Source organism: Heterocephalus glaber, unplaced genomic scaffold (genome assembly GCF_053883595.1).
Source record: "Heterocephalus glaber isolate CG9 unplaced genomic scaffold, H.glaber_assembly_v1.0 deba00001687, whole genome shotgun sequence".
Classification (NCBI taxonomy): Eukaryota; Metazoa; Chordata; class Mammalia; order Rodentia; family Bathyergidae; genus Heterocephalus; species Heterocephalus glaber.
The window spans coordinates 9,201,880-9,221,078 of record NW_028258412.1 but is presented as its reverse complement, the minus strand read 5'-3'; the positions used below and the strand labels follow the sequence as shown (position 1 = coordinate 9,221,078).

The window sequence follows — 19,199 nt, the reverse complement described above, 5'->3', positions numbered from 1 at the left end:
GCGTGTAAAAGAAAGAACAGGAGAAAAACAAGGGAGGCCCATCTTGCAGCGTCCTTCTAGCATCCTCTACTGGGGAAATCTAGCATTGCACCTGCTGCCAAAGGAGAGCGGTTCACCCCAGGTTCCTAGAGCTAGGCAAGGAAGGGAGGGTGGATTTGGAGCTGAGGCTCTAAAATGATAATTGGTTTAGTCCATCTGTTTTTCTACTCAACTTCTATATTTATCCTTCTACACACATTTGCATTTTTAGAAACTAAAAAACAACTCTGTGTTTTCATCTAATAAGGTACAGCTATCTTCTATACAAAGAAATTTTCACCATCTCCCCAAAAGCAGGAGACACAAGATCCCAAGATCCATTGTCTCCACAGCTAACAATATTTATTTCTCCTCGAATTTGGTCATATTTCCACTGCATACTCTTTTAATGTGTAAATAAAATAATAGTGCTAAGAAGAAATGAGAGCATGGTTGGTTAATGAATGCAAACAGGTTCATGTGCATGATAAGCAAAGAAAAATGTGCAAAGATACTACAATCCTCTTGTTTTAATTGGTCATTAATAAGATTGTCAGATAAAATGTAGGACACTTGAGCAATAAATGATTTTTTAAAAATATAAATATGTTCCAAATATTACAGAGAACAAACTTATGTTAAGAGGACTATTTGTTGTCCACCCAGAATTCAAGTTTCATTGGGCATCTGTATTTTTGTTTACAAAATCTGATAATCCTGTGTCTTTAGTTTGATTTCCTCATTAATAACACATTACCACAGACTGGGTAAGTTATAATGAAAAGAGATTTAATTTGGCTCATGGCTCTGGTCCGAGGTCAAGGGGCCACATCAGAGTTCTGAAATGTTGTAGAGCATTACATGGCAAGAGACAGGGAATGTGCCTGTGACCTAGCCAAGCTGGCTACTATGGCAACACAACTTCCAGATAGTGCATTAGTACACCAATCCATTAATCCAGTGATTGGATTACTCCATTTGTGAGGGCAGAGGCCTAATCATCTCTTAAAGGTCTCACCTCTTAATATCTTATAATGGGAATATGATTTCAAATGAGTTTCAGAGGGGAAAAAACCATATCTGTGGTTTCTTGCTTCAGCTATATTTGCCTACTTTCCAGCTAGTACCTTATCTGGTTATAGATCTTTACCTGTTTTTTTTTTTTTTTTTGGGAGAGGGGGATCTAAACCTTCATTCTTGAAGGATCTGGGTATGAAAAGTATTAAGTTGCTTAGTACTCTGGGCTCAGCACAGTGGAACCATTGTTGTGTCCCCTGGTAGAAACATTTTATTCTGGAGAACTAAGATCTCTGACATAGCAGAGCTCAGGGTTTCTGGGACAGAAAGCAAACATTATCTGATTGTATGATTAGATTTCATTGTGAAAGAAGCCATTCCCACTCCTATCCCTTGTTTCTCAGATCCCTGTATTCTGGCTCCTGGTAAGAATGCATGTGGTATTAACCAAGCCTTTTTACTTTTATGTTTTCCCATGCTTTGACATCTGGGCCTTTGCTGACCCTGGAGAGGTTGTCTATAGATAGAAAGCTGCCTACCTTTCATATGCAGCATGAACTATTGATACCCTGTACCCCAAATACTTCCTTCATTAGACTCTCACACTCTGGGGCACTCTACACAGGCCCTGATTGCTCCAGGGCCAGGTACCCTAGTTGTCACTATGCCCCGCAGCCCACTGCAGTTATTCAAACTATTGAATTCCAAACCTTGGGGTTCTTACCCATGATTCTCCCGGTTCTCTGCTTTCTGATTTACCCCATTGCTTCTCTGTGCAGCCTTGTGTGGCATGTTGGTCCTCTTTCCTTGAGATCTATGAATAAAACCAATGTCTTCCTTTATTCCAGTCATTTCTGTGTCTGTCTTTGTTATACCTGATTAAAACAAATCCTGGGCACCCTTAAGACCTGGTGTCATCCAGTGGTCTTTGATTCAAAGCATAAACTGCATCCCATAAGTCAGAACCCATATTGTAGGGTGATATCCCCCAACTTATGCTATAACTGAGTCTTCAGTAAGCACTTCACTTTGTTTTTTGTTTTTTTTTATACCGGAGATCAAACTTGGTTCCTTATGCTTGCTCAGCAGGCAATGAAACCACTGAGCTAAATCCCTGGCCCAAGCACTTCACTTTTAATTAGGCTGGCTGCTTCCGGTTGATGGGTGTGTGGTAAGAGCAGTTAATTCCATGCTACCCTTCTTTTTCAGTGGAATGAGTTCCTTGGTTAGAGACATCACTGTGGGGGATGCCATGATGGTGGCTACAGTGTCTCAAGAATCCTGGGATAAGAGAACTAGTATAGGCTCTGGGAAGGGAAATCCACACCCAGAATTTGTGCCCCTTACATGATAGAAAGACTGTAATGGAATCAACCAGGTGTGATCACCAGGTGGCTGGGTGTTGCCCCTGGGGTACCAGTGCTTTTAGGAGGCTCAGTGCTGATCTCTGCTCTTGGCAAATTAGCCACTTGGCATCACTGATGGCCAGGTCAGCCTTGGTGAGGGAAAGACACTTTTGATGTGCTCATGCGCAGCCTCTGTGAATGCCACTGTGAAAATTCCCAGGGTCCATGAGCCCATTGGGTAAATACTGGGATGTCTGGGGAAGGAGGTTGACTTATATTCAGGGACTGGGTCTTTCTGTCCACCTTATTACTGGGGTATCCTCTGTGGAGAGTGCTGATATGCCATTCAGTGAACATTGACATGAGATACAATGACCTTCTCATGGTCTGTTGTGAGAGGCCCAGTCCTATACCTCTTTTCACACTTCCCTGTCATTCATTTCCAAATACTGATCTGTCTGAGTCCCGGACCATCTAGTCAAAATTCCAGCAACTCCTCACAAGTTACTGTGGATCTGTATTTCTTTCATCTGTCAACACAGACCATTTGAAATACACCTACCAGTCTCCTGCCTCTGGGAAGTGGTACTTCAGTGCAGTCCCTCAGGGTCACCCCTATGTGGGGCTGCAGTGCTGTGGTGGCTCCACGCAGATGCTACTAGCATATGGTGAAGCCAGGGCCAAGTGTTTCCTCCTTCCGTAGCCTGGGCTTACTGTAGAGACTTCTCGTCTGTCCTCACTCAGCACTGGCCACCTCGTGTGTAACTCAGGATGAGCTCATGTGGCCCATTGTGATGTGGCACATCTTGCCTCTAACCATAAAGGCAACCACACTTTGTGTTCACAGCAGGTAGTGTAGGGTGCAGCAGCTGCTCATCTTATCTTTCATAGTCTGCACATATGTGGCCATAGCAGCTGTCCTAGATGGTCATGTGGGTTCCAGTGGTCAATAGAACTCAACCCTGGGCCGGGGTGTAGCTCAGTAGTAGAGTACTTGCCTAATATCCTTGAGGTCTAGGCTTGCTCTCCAGAACTAGGGAATAAAGGGACTCAATTCAATTCTGTGGCTTTATGGTTGGTCCTGAGGTGGGTATCTTGTCTTCTTCCTCAGGCCCTGAAGCTACCCTCCCTTTTCTCTGACCCTTTCCCCTGCATGTGTGGCTCCATCCCCTTGGGCTCAGCCTATGGTGGGTACTGGCCTGGGCTGTCTCTCTGTGACCTGCAGCACACATACCAGGATAGATCAGCTTCCAGTGCTCTGGAGCAGAGGACAGTTGCTATGTCTTATCCAAGAATGGAAGGGGTGACTAGTGCTGAGCCATATCCTGCCCCCAGTAATGTGACAGATAGTTTACCAATATTAGATTTAAAGATTTCATGGCCAAGAAATGTTACCCAAAATGACTTGGAGAAGATAACAAGACTTAATTGACTTGAGTTAATGGACTTATATATAGGACAGAGTGTGTATATTCTCTCCAAGTGGAAAAGGAACATTGACAAAAATTGACTGCTATGGTCAGAATGTTTGTATCCTCCCCAAATTCCTATGTCAAAATGATGTTAGAAAGTAGAGTCCTTGTGAAGTGATTATGTCATGAAAGGGTTTAATGCCCCTTCCATCATGTAAGGACACAGCATGATGGCACCATCTAGGAACAGGAAAATGGGCTCTTGTGAGACGCTAAATCTGCTGGCACCTTGATCTTGTTCTTTACAACCTCAAGACCTGTGAGACATAAACTTTCAGTGGTTTATAAGCTACCAAATCTATGGGATTTTGTTATAACAAACTAAATAGATCAAGACATGGATCATATACTGGGCCATAAAGAAAGCTTAAACAAATTTTAAATGAAAAAAGTCATTTGCTATACATCCCAGGGGCAAAATACTAGAAATCTATAACAAAGATATGACTCAGATACTTGGAAATAAATAAATATGCCCCAAATGATTTATAGATTCTCAAATTGGGAATTAGATGACATTTGGAACTAAAGAATAGTGAAACCGCTATATAAAACCTTGTGGGATACAACTAATGTAATATATATAGGGAAATTCATAGCCCAGAAATTCTATAAAAGATAAATGAGCTAAAAATTAATGAGCTAAGCACATAGTTTAGAAAGTTAGAAGATAACAGCAAAGCAATCTTGAAGAAAATTAGAATGAAGGAGTGAAGAAGAGAAAGATCAAATCTGAAAGAAATAGATGACAAACATCCAGTGAGGATAACACAAGAAAGAACGGAATTAGGAGATGAGTTGATTCCTGATATTACTGAAATTGAAAATGAGTTGGTGAATTTATCAAGAATGAAGAAAAGAAGACATAAATCACTCATATCAGGAATGAAAACAATGTTTTCATTCTTGACATTTTTACAGGTGTGGAATACCTAAAATGGATAATTAGAGTCTATTATAACAGAATTGTGCCAATAATTTGAAATGAAACAAGAAGAGTTTTAGAAAAATCTATATTTGTCTCTATATGTCTATTACTCAGGAAGAAACAGAGGGCTAAGGATGTAGCTCAGTTGTAGAGCTCTTGCCTAGCACACGTGAGGCCCTGGGTTTAATCCCCAACACCACACACACAGGACACATGCACACACACATGCCCATCTAGAAAATCTCAGTTCTTCTGAGGCATGGAATCAGTAGTCAAAAAACTTCCCACAGAAATCTGGGAGCAATGGTACACATGTGTGCCAGGTACTCAGGAGGTGGAGGCAAGAGGACAGCCAGGGAAACACAGGGAGACCCTGTCTGAAAAAACAACAAGCAAAACAAAACTGACTCAGAACTTCATTAGTAAGAAATTCCAGACTTAAACAAACTCTTCCAGTGAACAGAATGATTTTTCTAGAGAATGCCTCACTTTAAGAGGCTAACATGACCTTGCCTGCAAAATGTGACAAGGGGCAGTGAAAGAAAGAAAGAAAGACAGACAGACAGAAAGAAAGACAGACAGACAGACAGACTTCAGTGCCAACTCACTCAGGAATGGAAATGGAAACACCTTAAACAAAATATCAGGACACTGAACTGTGCAGAACATAACACATACTGGACAAATCTGTATATTGCATTTAAGATTGGCTCAACATTAGACAAATCTACATAACTTGCAATATGAAAAGAGAAAAATCATGTAAAAAGATGGAAAAAGCACTCAATAAGACCCAAAGAATGATAAAATCTCTGCTTATCATACGAAAGAGATAAAGGAACTTACTCTAGTGAGAGAATCTTGAAGGGAACCTACATTAAGCATCGTATTTCATAGTGAAATGTTTAGGAAGACCCCTTTGCGACAAGGCCAGTATGTCGTCTTCCCTGCAGGTTTGTAGGGGGCCCTGCCCCCCCCCGCTGGAAATCTTGAGTGCCTTTTACGGACATATCCGGGCCTGCTACAAATCTACCCGGCAACAAGGAAGTAGCCCCAGTACCCTCCTCTTGCTCCTCCCCTCTAGCCCTACGGTATATATGTTGTAACAGCTTCTGCAATAAACGAGACTTGATCAGAAACCTGTCTTGTCTCCATCTCTCGTGTCCCCTGTCCCCTCTCATCCTCGCTCCCCCTCTAGGGTCTCCGTTGACTTACCCGCGGGCCGGGACAAGTGGCGCCCAACGTGGGGCCAGAGAACGGGGGATCCAGTGAAGGACGCTGCTCAGGGGCCCTAAGATTAAGATTGAGGAACAAAGAGCATACTCGACATAGAAGAGGCTTGCGATTGACGTGGACCTGCCGTCTTTTTGCACCTCGGTAAGTTGAGCAGCGATTATGGGACAGGGCATTAGTCAGCACGAACTGTTTGTGCAAGGTCTCAAGAAGACATTACAGGCACGAGGGGTAAAGGTTACAGTCAAACAATTGCTGAAATTTTTTGATTTTATTAAACATCTCTGTCCCTGGTTCCCTGCTGAGGGAACCATTGACGAAGAGAGATGGAAAAAGGTGGGGGAGGCTCTCCAGGATTATTATGCCACTTGCGGACCCGGGAAGGTCCCGATTGCGGCGTTCTCATATTGGAATTTGATTAATGATATTATTTCCCAAAAAGCAAGGGATCCACTGGTAGCTCAGGCTATACAGGTTGGGGAGGTAGCCCTCCGTAGTGGTGAGGAGCTGACACCCGCTGGTGACACTGACGCAGTTCCCCGGGATGCCAATATGGCGCCGGGACCCAGGCCAGTTAAGGCCACGCCTTCCTCGCCAGACGAGGAAGAGGACTTGATGTCCTTTGACAGTGATGATGATCCCGCCCCCGACGGACATAACGTTCCCTCGGACCAATCCCAAACGGCCGCGATCCCTGCCAAGCCCTATAAGGCAAAGCCTTGCCGGACCCCTGCTTCCTCTTCCTCCATCACTGCCTCTAAGGCAACCCCACCCTCGCGGGAGGTTCCGCCCCTATATCCCTCCCTTCAAGCCTATCGCTGCTTGCCTCCGCCACCAGATCCACCCCAAAAGGACTCCGGAACTGACGAGTCTGCGGGGGAAGCATTGCGGGGCGGCTCTGGGTGCCCCCCTCCTTATATCCGTCCAGGCCCCAGCACTCCCGCTTTGGCCTATCCTGTTGTTGATCCCCAAAAGGAACTCCGGGACAAAATAGACTTTCTAAAAGAACAGATAAGGTTAGAAAAGGAACATCAAGAACTTATTACCCAGCTTGAGGGCTTAAGAACAGGCAAGGCTCATGGAAATGTCCCTAGAGAGGACACCCATAAGCCACGACCCCCCATTAGAGGGGCGACCCCCAGGGTGCCGCCCGGGTCAAGGGTACCCCTAGAACTTGAGCCCGTGGAAGCCTTCCCTGTCACTGAGACTGTTGACGCACAGGGTCAGGCATGGAGACACCATGGCGGCTTTGATTTTAAGGTTATTAAAGAGCTTAAAACGGCTGCGGCTCAGTACGGGGCCACTGCACCTTACACCATGGCTATTCTAGAATCGGTGGCAGAAAATTGGCTCACCCCAATTGATTGGCAGACTCTGGCCCGTGCCACCCTTGCAGGAGGTGACTACTTATTATGGAAATCTGAGTATGTTGAGAATTGTCGAGAGACCGCTAGACGCAATGCTCAGGCGGGGAATGGTTGGGTGCTTGACATGCTTCTTGGGGAGGGGGCCTACGCCGCTAACGACCAGCAAATGCAATTTGACGTGGGGTTGTATGCCCAGATTCAGACCGCAGCCACTAGGGCCTGGAGGAAACTCCCTTCCAAAGGAGACGTGAGTGCCTCCCTCACTAATATCCGGCAGGGGCCGGACGAGCCGTTTGCGGACTTTGTCCACCGCCTTCTCACGGCGGCAGGCCGGATTTTTGGGAGCGCGGAGACAGGGACAGATTTTGTTAAACAGCTTGCTTTTGAGAACGCCAATGCCGCCTGTCAGGCCGCTATCCGCCCCTATAAAAAGAAAACTGACCTTTCCGGCTACATTCGCCTTTGTTCTGAGATTGGGGCCGCCTACCAACAGGGCCTTGCCATGGCGGCCGCCATGCAGGGCTTCACAGTCAAACAATTCTTACAACGCCACATCGGCAATAAATGCTTCCGGTGTGGGGCCATCGGCCATTTTGCTAGAGAATGCCCGACCGCTAAAATGCAGGGCCCCGACGCTCCGCCCCCAGGGCCCTGCCCCCGATGCAATCGGGGGAGGCATTGGGCGAGTGAGTGCCGATCCAAGACTGATGCCCAGGGTCGACCCCTCCCCCCTCTCCAGGGTTTGAATTCGGGAAACGGGAAAGGGGGCCAGCCCCGGGCCCCCAATTCCAAACAAATTTACGGGGCGCTCAATTTTGCTCCAATAAACAGCAATCCACTTCGGACCTCGTCAGAGCCACAAAAGGAAGTGCCGGATTGGACCTCAGTGCCACCACCCACACAGTATTAACCCCAGAAATGGGAGTTCAGGCCCTTGCTACGGGAGTCTTTGGACCCTTACCTAAGGAGACCTTTGGCCTCGTAATAGGCCGAAGCAGCAGTACCATGAATGGACTGCTGGTTTACCCAGGAGTGATTGATAGTGACTACTCTGGGGAAATTAAAGTTATGGTTTCTTCCCCCAAAGTTATTAATACCATTCAATCAGACCAAAGGTTTGCCCAATTGTTACTCCTTCCCCTTCTCTCCACCTCTAATAAGGCTCTTAAAAACGCCCGAGGCAGCCAGGGTTTCGGCTCATCTGATGTCTACTGGTCGGAGGTACTTTCAGCACAAAAGCCTCTCATGACCTTGTGGTTAGATGGGAGACAGTTTTCTGGGTTGGTCGACACTGGTGCCGATGTAACTATCATAAAGGGAGAGGATTGGCCTCAGGCGTGGCCATTGAAGGACACCCTCACCCATCTCAAGGGTATAGGGCAGAGTCAAAATCCTAAACAAAGTGCCAAAGATCTGACCTGGAGGGACCAAGATGGTAATCAGGGCACCATTCAACCTTATATCATCTCAGGGCTACCCATTAATTTATGGGGGAGAGACCTATTATCACAAATGGGGATAATTATTTCCAGCCCCAATGAAATTGTCACTATGCAGATGTTTAAAAATGGGTACATTCCAGGAACAGGGCTGGGAAAACACCCTACTAGCCTTACTCACCCCATTGAGCCTGTCCCTCGGCCCCCTCGAGCAGGGTTGGGCCATTTTCCATAGGGGTCGCTGACACTCCTGCGGTCCATGCTGAAAAGATCACCTGGCTCTCGGATGATCCAGTGTGGGTCGATCAGTGGCCCCTCTCCAAGGAGAAGTTGTTAGCAGCTCAACAGCTGGTGCAGGAGCAGCTTCATGCTGGCCATATCATTCCTAGCCACTCCCCTTGGAATACTCCCATTTTTGTCATTAAAAAACGGTCGGGAAAATGGAGGCTCTTGCAAGATCTCAGAGCAGTTAATAAAACTATGGTACTCATGGGAGCTTTACAACCTGGTCTTCCCTCACCGGTAGCCATCCCCCTTGGATATTATAAGGTTATTATTGATTTAAAGGATTGTTTTTTCACCATTCCCTTACATCCTGCAGAACAAAAACGCTTCGCTTTTAGCCTCCCGGCGACCAATTTCTGCGCCCCAATGCAGCGCTTTCAATGGCTAGTGCTACCCCAAGGCATGGCCAATAGTCCCACCCTGTGCCAGTCATTTGTAGCCACAGCACTTCAATCCACCCGAGACAATTGGCCTCAAATGTATATTATCCATTACATGGATGATATTCTCGTGGCGGGACAATTGGGAAGTGAGGTTTTGGCTTGTTATGCTGACCTTCGGCGGGCCCTTGAATCTTGTGGCCTCCAGATTGCCCCTGATAAGGTTCAACTAAAAGACCCTTACAGTTACCTCGGATTTCAGATGAAGGGACGTCATATTTCCTCCCAGAAGCTCACCTTGCGGCTGGACGGTCTTAAAACTCTGAATGACTTCCAAAAACTGCTCGGAGATATTAATTGGCTTATGCCCTATTTAAAGCTCACTAAACATGACCTGAAGCCTCTCTATGATACCCTGCAAGGTGATAGCCACCCCACTTCGCCTCGGGAGCTCACTGCTGAGGGGCGCAAAGCCATTAGCACGGTAGAACAAGCCATTCAAAATCAGACAATTACCTTTGTAGATTATAACTCTCCTTTACAATATATCGTTTGCAGAACCTCTCTCTCCCCCACCGCTGTCTTTTGGCAAACCGCTCCCCTTTTATGGGTTCATCTCCCAGTTTCCCCTAAGCGGGCCTTTTACCCTTATTATGTTGCAGTTGCAGACCTGATTGTTCTAGGTAGAGACCATGGAAAGATGTACTTTGGAAAGGAACCTGATGTCATTATCCAACCCTACCTTAAAGATCAAATCGATTGGCTTATGCAGACTACCGATTCCTGGCCAATTGCTCTCGCTTCTTATTCAGGATTATTGGACAATCACTATCCTCCCAACAAACTCATTGACTTTGCTAACAGACATGACTTCATTTTCCCAAAGGTCACTTCTTGTTCTCCTCTGCCAGAAGCCCTATCCGTTTTTACAGATGGTTCTTCCACTGGGATGGCTGCCTATGTGTGGGACGATAACATTGCCCAGTTCCAAACCGCCCACTCTTCGGCCCAATTAACCGAGCTGCAGGCAGTTATAGCGGTCTTTTCTACATTCCCTGCCCGAGCTTTTAATCTTTTTACTGACAGTGCTTATATTGCTCAATCTGTCCCCTTATTGGAAACATGTGGATTGATCAAACTTGCTTCTCAGACTGGTGGTCTCTTCCTCCAATTACAAGATTTAATCAGAAAGAGATCCGAATCCTTTTTCATTGGACACCTTCGTGCCCACTCTAACTTACCTGGCCCACTCACACAGGGCAACCGCTTAGCAGACCTAGCTACAAGACCTCAAGTTTTGGCCTGTTCAATAAATACTGATGCCCCCATGCCAATTGACCAGGCACAAAAGGCACACCAACTGCATCATCTTAATGCTCACACGCTTCGCCTTATGTATAAGCTTACTAGAGAACAAGCTAGACAAATTGTTAAGGCCTGCCCTACGTGCACTCTACACCTTCCTACACCTCATCTGGGAGTTAATCCTCGTGGCTTGATTCCAAATGCCCTCTGGCAAATGGACATCACGCATTACCCTGAATTTGGAAATCTTAAATATATACATGTCAACATTGATACCTATAGTGGATTCATATTTGCCACCCTGCAGTCCGGGGAAGCTACTAAACATGTCATCGCTCATCTCCTCATTGCCTTCTCAGTACTTGGATGTCCACAACAAATTAAAACAGACAATGGTCCCGGCTATACCAGCTCTGGCTTCTCCAACTTTTGCAAACAATTTGAAATAACACATATAACGGGAATCCCATATAATCCTCAAGGACAAGGCATTATAGAAAGGGCTAATCTCACACTCAAAATTACTTTAGACAAAATAAAAAAGGGGGAATGGTACCCTACCAAGGGGTCTCCTAGAAACCTGATATCACATGCACTATTTATTCTTAACTTCTTAAATTTGGATGCCAAAGGTTCATCTGCAGCCAATCGTTTCTGGCAACCAGAGACGCAACGACAATTTGCCTCGGTGATGTGGAAAGACCCCCTGGACCACTCATGGCACGGGCCCGATCCTGTACTTATCTGGGGCCGAGGATCGGTGTGTATTTACTCCAAGGAAATGAAGTCAGCCAGATGGCTCCCAGAACGCCTAGTAAAACAAGTTGATGGGCGTGCTGATGATGCCGATGACCTGACGTTGTCCAATCCTGATCAGTTAACAATGGCGCCCACAATTTCAATTTAAAATGAGCAAGGATATAATTCAGCTTATCTAGTAATGTTTGGGTGCACCCTGATGTTCTACACCGTCTTACATGTTTGTCTAGTGTTTGTTGTTCGTGGTCATGTAATTGAGCTCAAAATGTTCTTTTCTCTTTAAGGGATATTCACCCATTGTTACATTGATGATGTTATTTTGTTAAAGATATGCTTTTCTCTTGGATCAAGGTATCACTGGAATTTATTAGATTAAAGTGATTTTTAGATGGGAACTCCCTTTGATGAATATAGAAGTGGCCACCCAGAAAATATTGTTCTGGTCTTAATTCCTCAAAGGGACTCCTTAGTGAAATTTATATCATGTGATCTTAGGGAACATCGTCATCACTTAAAGTTTGGACCTCCGGCGCACAATGAAGAGGGAACTCATGAAGGACATCTGGCTGAATGAACGATCCGAAAACAAGAATAGGATGAGCTGGAAATGCCTAGTTCCCCTGATGTTGCTGACCAGGGTATGGGTGGTGTCGCCTTCAGAAGGGTTAGACCACATGAAAAATATATGGATTCAGTTGGCAGGCTCGCTCAACTTGTCTGAGTTTTGTCTAAGTGCTGATGTAAACTTTCATTATATGTTGGGAAGTTGCCTCGTTCCTGTATGTACCCCATTGGAATCATTACGGCCTTATACTCTGTTTAAAGATATCCCAGGAAAAAATCTCACATATGCAGATAGTTACAATTGGGGATCTGCTACTTGTCACAGGCCCAAGAATGCTGTCAAATTATATTCACCTAAGGTAATTATGTCTAATAAGACCGAATGTGCTGTATACAGAAATTGTACAACTAAATGTCTGCAAGTTAAACGTTTGGAAAACATGTCCTGCCGTGTTGAACAAGAAATTATGTATAGTAATTGCCATGTCTCTTTGCCAATGGGTTGGTTTTACACTTGTGAAAGGGAAACTTTTAATTACATTCCGGCCAACTTGAGTGACACTCGTTGTTGCTTGAGTCGGTTGGCTGTGATATTACCAGACAGAACTGATTTGATTGTACCTAATCGAATTAGACGGTGGTCGCCGTATACCGCCCCGGGATGTAATGATGATGTGGGTCTATTGACTGATGCAGAAGTGTTAGTCATGATAGGGTCTTTTGTTGCTCTGCCGTCCATCGGGGTGCACGCGGAAGCGGCAGTACGAAGATTAGCCTGTAAAGTGGTAAAAGGATTGAATGCCACCTCCACCGCCCTGGCGTTGATTAATCAAGAATTACAGGAACAAAGACAAGCTATTTTGGATAATCGAGCAGCAATAGATTATTTGTTGCTTTTTCATCACCAGGGCTGTGAAAAAATAAAAAATATGTGTTGTTTTAATTTGACTGACAATGGAGAAAAAATCGATGATACAATAAAACAATTGAAAGACCTGGCTAATAAGGTGCACAATGAGGATGGCGGAGACCTATTTAAATGGTTGACCTCATGGCTACCCAACCTACAATGGGTAAAACAATTGTTTCTTGCCATTGCAATTGTATGTGTTTGTCTGTTATTGTCATGCTGCTGCATACAATGGATACCAATGCTTATACGTAGAAATCGCTTTGATTTTTAGATAAAAGGTTCAGGCTGATATGATTTAAAAGCCTTGTATTCCCCTTTGTATTTTAACCTATGTTAATCTTAGTAACTAAAATGTCCTCGGATAGTTCTGATTTTGTAAGGTTGTGATTTCCCCTGGAGCTATAGTGGAGACAAAGATGTACGTCAAAATCAGCGGTAAATTACTGTCAGGATGTTGGCTGGACATACGCTACATGGGCCGATTCCATCTCTGCCACGGCGTAAAATTCTCGCCCCACCTGGTGAGCGGGCTGGCAAGCCAATGACGGGCAACTGAGCAAGCGTGCCATGCAATGAGAGAGCCCTCGTGTGCCGCCTAAGACAGGTGCCAGAGCCTTGATTCTCTGGTTAACCAATGACGGGTAAGGTGCACGGTGCAGACACGTATGTTGCTCTGACCCAAGACAGGCTCAGCCCCCGCAGGCTTGATTCTCCTGACGCTTTTCTAAAAAATAATTTTAAAAGGGAGGACCTGTAGGGGGCCCTGCCCCCCCCCGCTGGAAATCTTGAGTGCCTTTTACGGACATATCCGGGCCTGCTACAAATCTACCCGGCAACAAGGAAGTAGCCCCAGTACCCTCCTCTTGCTCCTCCCCTCTAGCCCTACGGTATATATGTTGTAACAGCTTCTGCAATAAACGAGACTTGATCAGAAACCTGTCTTGTCTCCATCTCTCGTGTCCCCTGTCCCCTCTCATCCTCGCTCCCCCTCTAGGGTCTCCGTTGACTTACCCGCGGGCCGGGACACAGGTTCACATTATACTGGATCACTAGCAGGGGGAGTAAGGAGAGGCAAAGAAAGGAAAGGTACAGGAACTGACAAATGGCAACAAGATTGTCATTTTTCTTAGGCATGTGTTTAAGTGTATAGCTACCGCATGTCACAGAATGTGCAGATACCCTTGTAGAATCTATTTAAAAAGAAAATTTACCAGATCTAACTTCGAATACATAAATTTACTATATGCCGACACACATGAATGGAAAATAATTTTTGAGGATACGATGCACATTGCATTAAAAATCAGTTATTCCGAGTTTGATCCCTGGTACCAAAAAAAAAATCAGTTATCTAGGGATTAACCTATAGAAGTGTTTAAGATATTTTTTATTAAGTTTATTGGTACATTTTAGGTATACAACATGATGACATTCATCACTGGGAATTTGTATCTTTACATGATGTATCTTGGTTCTTATTTTTCCCCCTTTCCCCTGACTTCCCTTCAACCCCTCCACCCTTCCCTATTTACAAAGACTTTGTTTCCATTTTCTCATATTTATTCCTTTCCCTTCTTTCCTTTCCCCTACCCCACTTCCCCTTCCTCTTTGGACCTTTCTTCCTATTTTACATTATCTATTATACATTTTTATCCTTATTTAGAAGAGTTTAAGATATTTATGGTCGAATTGTACAATTTTATTGATAATTATTGAAATGCATTCTGGGAAATACAGAAAATATTCATGGATTTAAAGACCAAGGTGGCAAAGAAGTGATGTCCCAAATTGAGAAACAACTGACTCAATGTGCAAAATGCCTGTGCCTTTTTTTTTTTAGAGTAGTAGAAGTCAAGATGCTATTTCTAATGAAGAGATCTCTTAATGGAGGAGAATATTCTTCTTTCTGGTCATATGGGCAGCTTCAAGGTCAGGACAAGGGCGTGAGATTCAGGGCGGAGACCTTGGGAAGGGCGGGGCTCCTTCTGCATTCCAGAGGTCGCAGCTCTGTGTACTCATTTCCCTGGGCCACCGGGTCCTGCTGCACCCTCCTCGGCCGCCAGAGGGCTCTGGGTCCTAGCTGGAGGCTCAGGGAAGGGACTCCAGTCTTAGCAGACCCAAAGGAGTGGGGACAGGAACAGCAGGTGGTGTGTGGCACATAAGGTGGGGTCTTGGGGACCTCAGAGTGACCCCTGAGGGCCAGGCCTCACTTCAGGGCTTGGGTTCACATTAATGCCAGAGGGGCTGTGCCCAGCTGGAGACTGCGACATCCCAGAGTCTCCTGTCTCAAGGCAGGGCATAGAGGTAGGGATGGGAGCTGCAGGTGTGGCTGGGCTGTAAATTAGTTCTGCTGCCTTCAGGAGCCTCACAGCTCATGGTTAACCTGAACACAGGCGGCCGTGTCCAGGTGCTGATCCAGGCTGGGCTGTGCCCCCGGGAGCCTGGTGCATGCATGGGAAGAGGGTGCTTAGGGGCTGACTGTGTGTGAAGCAAGAGGCACCACAGCCCACATGTCCATCCACTGGGTCAGGCCCCCTATTCACACGCTGAGCAATCTAGCTGCCTCTAACTTGGTTGTAGCTCTCAGTCCTAGGAAGGTTAGGAGCATGACATGTCCCATATGATGTCCTTCAGGTACTTCTGACTACTGGAACAAAATACAAAGTGCTCAACATAGTCCGTAAGATCCTAAGGACCTCAGGGCCCCGCCTCCCACCTCTCTTCTCCTTGCTTTTCCTTGGATCCAGCCACCTGGTTCCTTGCAGTTCCTATCATGTGTCAGGTAGATTTCCCAGGGCCTTTGCACTTGCAGTTTCTTTTACCTGGAGCACTTTTCCATAGGCACCTTACATTTCCACCCCAGGGCCTTTGCACTTGCAGTTTCTTCTTCCTGGAGCACTTTTCCATAGACACCTGTGTGGCTGGTTCCTCATTTGTTCATGAGTAGCCCTTCTTGACCATCCAGCTGTGTCAGCAGTTGTCCCCCCACCTGGCCCTTTCCTTTTTATAAAGAACACGTACTGTATTTTAGAGCTCTGTGTGGCATTTGTCTAGGCCTGTGGCACCCACTGGCACTGTGCTCCAGGACTGGTTCCCCGAGGCCACTACAGTGTCCTCATGGCCTAACACAGTACAAGGCGCCCAGCTGATCTGTGGCTGTGTGGAATGAGTGGTGCCCTGTTCTTCTGGGGAAGGAGGGAATAGGCTGGGGCCAGGGAGGGGACATAATGGATCCAATCTGATCCCTTGTGTTCTCCTGTCTTAGTGAGAGCATCTGCTCTAGTTGATAACAGTGTTTCTTACTGCTCTGTGGGGGTGTATCAGTGTTAGTGTCAATGATCTTAGCATCTTTAACTTTCTAAAAAGCCAAGTCCCTTCCCTTTTCTGAACTTAGGCCACCTGATGCAGGGGAGACCACCTGGTACTGGGGCTGTTGGTCTGGAAATTGCCTTCTTTTCTCTCGAGGAGCCATATATCCTGCGTGCAGGGGTAGGCGTACCAGACCTCTGGGTCCCCTGGCCCAACTGCATCCTTGGGCTCTGGAAGGGCCTTGGGACCTGGAATCTAAGCATCCAGGCCAAGTGGGAGGGGGAGAACACTGTCCTGGGAGTGGAGGGGCCCGGGCCCCATCACTTGCCTGTTGTATGACCATGGCCAGTCATATCCCTCCCATGTAGAAGGAGACAATTATCTTCCCAGACTGCTGCATTCTAGGGCTATCTATCCCTCCTGGGGATTATTACTGATATACTGGAGACCTTTCGAGACTACACAACAGCAGCCAGTGGATTGTGCTGAGGGCTCTGGCTTTGCTGTGTGCACCTGTGTGCATGAGTGTGTGAATGCGTGGATGTGTGAGGGGAGCACTTGCACAGGGAGACGTAAGGTATGTTTGCCAGAATGTGGCTGGGCCGCCTGTACATCGTGCTCACTGAGCATAGTCGGGTGAGGCAGTGGCGTCTCTGCTCAGGGGACACCTCTGTGCCACGCATCATGGCTGTATGGCTGGGTCTTGACCAGTCAGCTGTCCTGTTCCAGGACGAGTCCCTGGCAGCCCTTTACTCAGGGTGGAGTTGGGGCATCTGGGGTGTGGGGCCTGGGACTGGGCTGAGCGTGGAGCGTGGGACACTCTGCTTCCTAGGTCTGGAGAGCAGGGTTGGCAGGATGGCTCCTATCACGCGCTGCATGTCACAGTCAACAATCTGAGCCAGGGCAATTAGTGTTGAGTGCACTCCAGAGGGGCCAGCCAGGCAGGGCTGGGCCTTCATGAGGTGGGTAGGGCGTCCAAATCAGAGTGGCTGATGCTGAGTCTAGGGGTGCACAGATCATGGGGCTCGAATCTGGCTGAGAGGATCTCTGTCAGGGTCGGGGGCATGGGACAGCACCATGTGGGGAGAACACTGGACCTTATGACTGGTGGTGGGGCTCCTGGTGTGGCCACTCTGGGCCTCAGTTTCCCCTGTGTAGCTGAGGCTTGGTGCTGCCAGGGAGAGGCATGCAACACTGACCTCTTCCTGAGGTGAGGGTTGGGTCCTGCTGCTTCTGGCCATCTCTGGTGGATGCTCTGGAGAGCTGGGAAGTAGCCCTAGGAGCCTCTCTTTCCCCAGCTTATCGCAGAGCTGGGGTCAAGGTGGGACAGCAGGGCTCTGGGCTCCACTCTACCCACGGCCCCCGGAGCCCTTCTGTAGGACCCAGGGGTCCTCCTGGGCCCTGAGCAGGGGCCAGCATGCTCATCTTTCCAGAAGCTGGTCTGTAACACATTTCCGAAGCCTTAGAAGAGCATGACCTTTGGCCCGTAAGGGGAGGATCACCCTGAGTAAGTCATGGGACCCACACACGGGAATGGAGATGAGGCTGTTGGCTGAGTCCTGCTTGGGACAGAGAACAACTTGAAAAGTCTCGTTGAATGCTGGTTGAGCTACATGTTCCTAAGTGTGATGACAGCCCAGATTTATCCATATCTGTTTGGATGTGTTGTTAAAATGACCCAAGTAAAAATCTCTGCTATTCAGGGACTCCTGAGGTCTTGGGCATGTCCTTGCCTGAGAGGCTAATATTGGGAGGTGAAATTCACATCATATAGAAATCATCATGTAAATATAGTTTATTACAGAGAGTAGATCTTGTCCACTGTCACATAGACATTTCTGCTGCTTCCGTGAAGTGCAAGATTGAGTCTGGAAGAACATACATCACATATAATCAGAGCAGATCACCAGACCATGCTGCAAACTTCTTTATACTTTTTTCTGCTTTATTTTTTTTCTAATTAGGAAAAAATTCAGCTATCTCTGAATAAAGTGAAATGTTGTGTTGCCGAATGACAGGGCCCTGGTGAAGTCCTCACACTGGACCCCAGATAAGTGTCGGTCATGCCCTCCTTCTGGACACAACTGGCACATGTTGGCAGGCAGCAGAGTGGAGAGTTGGCTGGTGGCACCTCCACATAGTGGACTTGTAGTTGGTGATGAAAATGAGCAATCCATCAACATGGATGAATATGCAACACTCAGTGTTGAGAAAGAAGCAAATCATGGAAAATATACCAGCTTAATTTAATTACATTGAAGTTCAGAAGCAGGGAAAGCTGAAAAATGGTCTGTATATATAAAGGCACACAAAGAACAGGTAAAACTGTAAGAATGGGAGCACACGCCCCAGCACTTGGGAAGCTGAGAGGCAGGAGGACTACAATTTTAGGGCCAGCCCAGACTGCATAGACCCTGTCTCAGAAAACAAGACAAAACAAAACAAAACAACAATAGCAAAAGCCCCTAAAAGAGGAAAGTGATGGTTAATTCAGGGGCTCGTGAGGTCTTGGGCCATGTTCTCAGCCTGGGAGGCTAATGGAGGTGACATTCATATAGCATAGAAATCAGCGTTCTAAAGTGTACACTTCAGCAACACAGTATATTCACAATGTCATACAACCTTCACTACTATTGTAATTATTTAAAAAAAATTACAAATGTATTTTATTTATTTATCTCATGGTTGTTACGGTTTGTAACTAAAACAGAAGGCAATACATAAAAATATCAGCAGTGGCTCTTCTGTGTGAATTGTTTTTCTTGTTTATTTTCCTGCACTTTTCACTTTGTTTACAGTAAGAAATTATTTTGAAACTAAAGACCAAGACCAATGAACTGTATTTTAAGAGCAAGTCAACACAA

General features: G+C 46.3%; 2 long non-coding RNA genes across 2 annotated transcripts; one reads left to right on the top strand and one right to left on the bottom strand.

Annotated features, from left to right (window-relative positions):
* Window positions 1-1,758: 1,758 nt before the first annotated feature.
* LOC147821973 (uncharacterized) lies at window positions 1,759-3,129 on the bottom strand. Its single transcript, XR_015446341.1, has 2 exons — window positions 2,944-3,129; window positions 1,759-1,849 (listed from the first exon to the last, which is right to left on the bottom strand). It is a non-coding gene; the product is annotated as an uncharacterized LOC147821973 (long non-coding RNA).
* A 5-nt stretch (window positions 3,130-3,134) lies between these two features.
* Window positions 3,135-13,393, top strand: LOC147821972 (uncharacterized). Its single transcript, XR_015446340.1, has 2 exons — window positions 3,135-6,158; window positions 12,045-13,393. It is a non-coding gene; the product is annotated as an uncharacterized LOC147821972 (long non-coding RNA).
* Window positions 13,394-19,199: the final 5,806 nt, after the last annotated feature.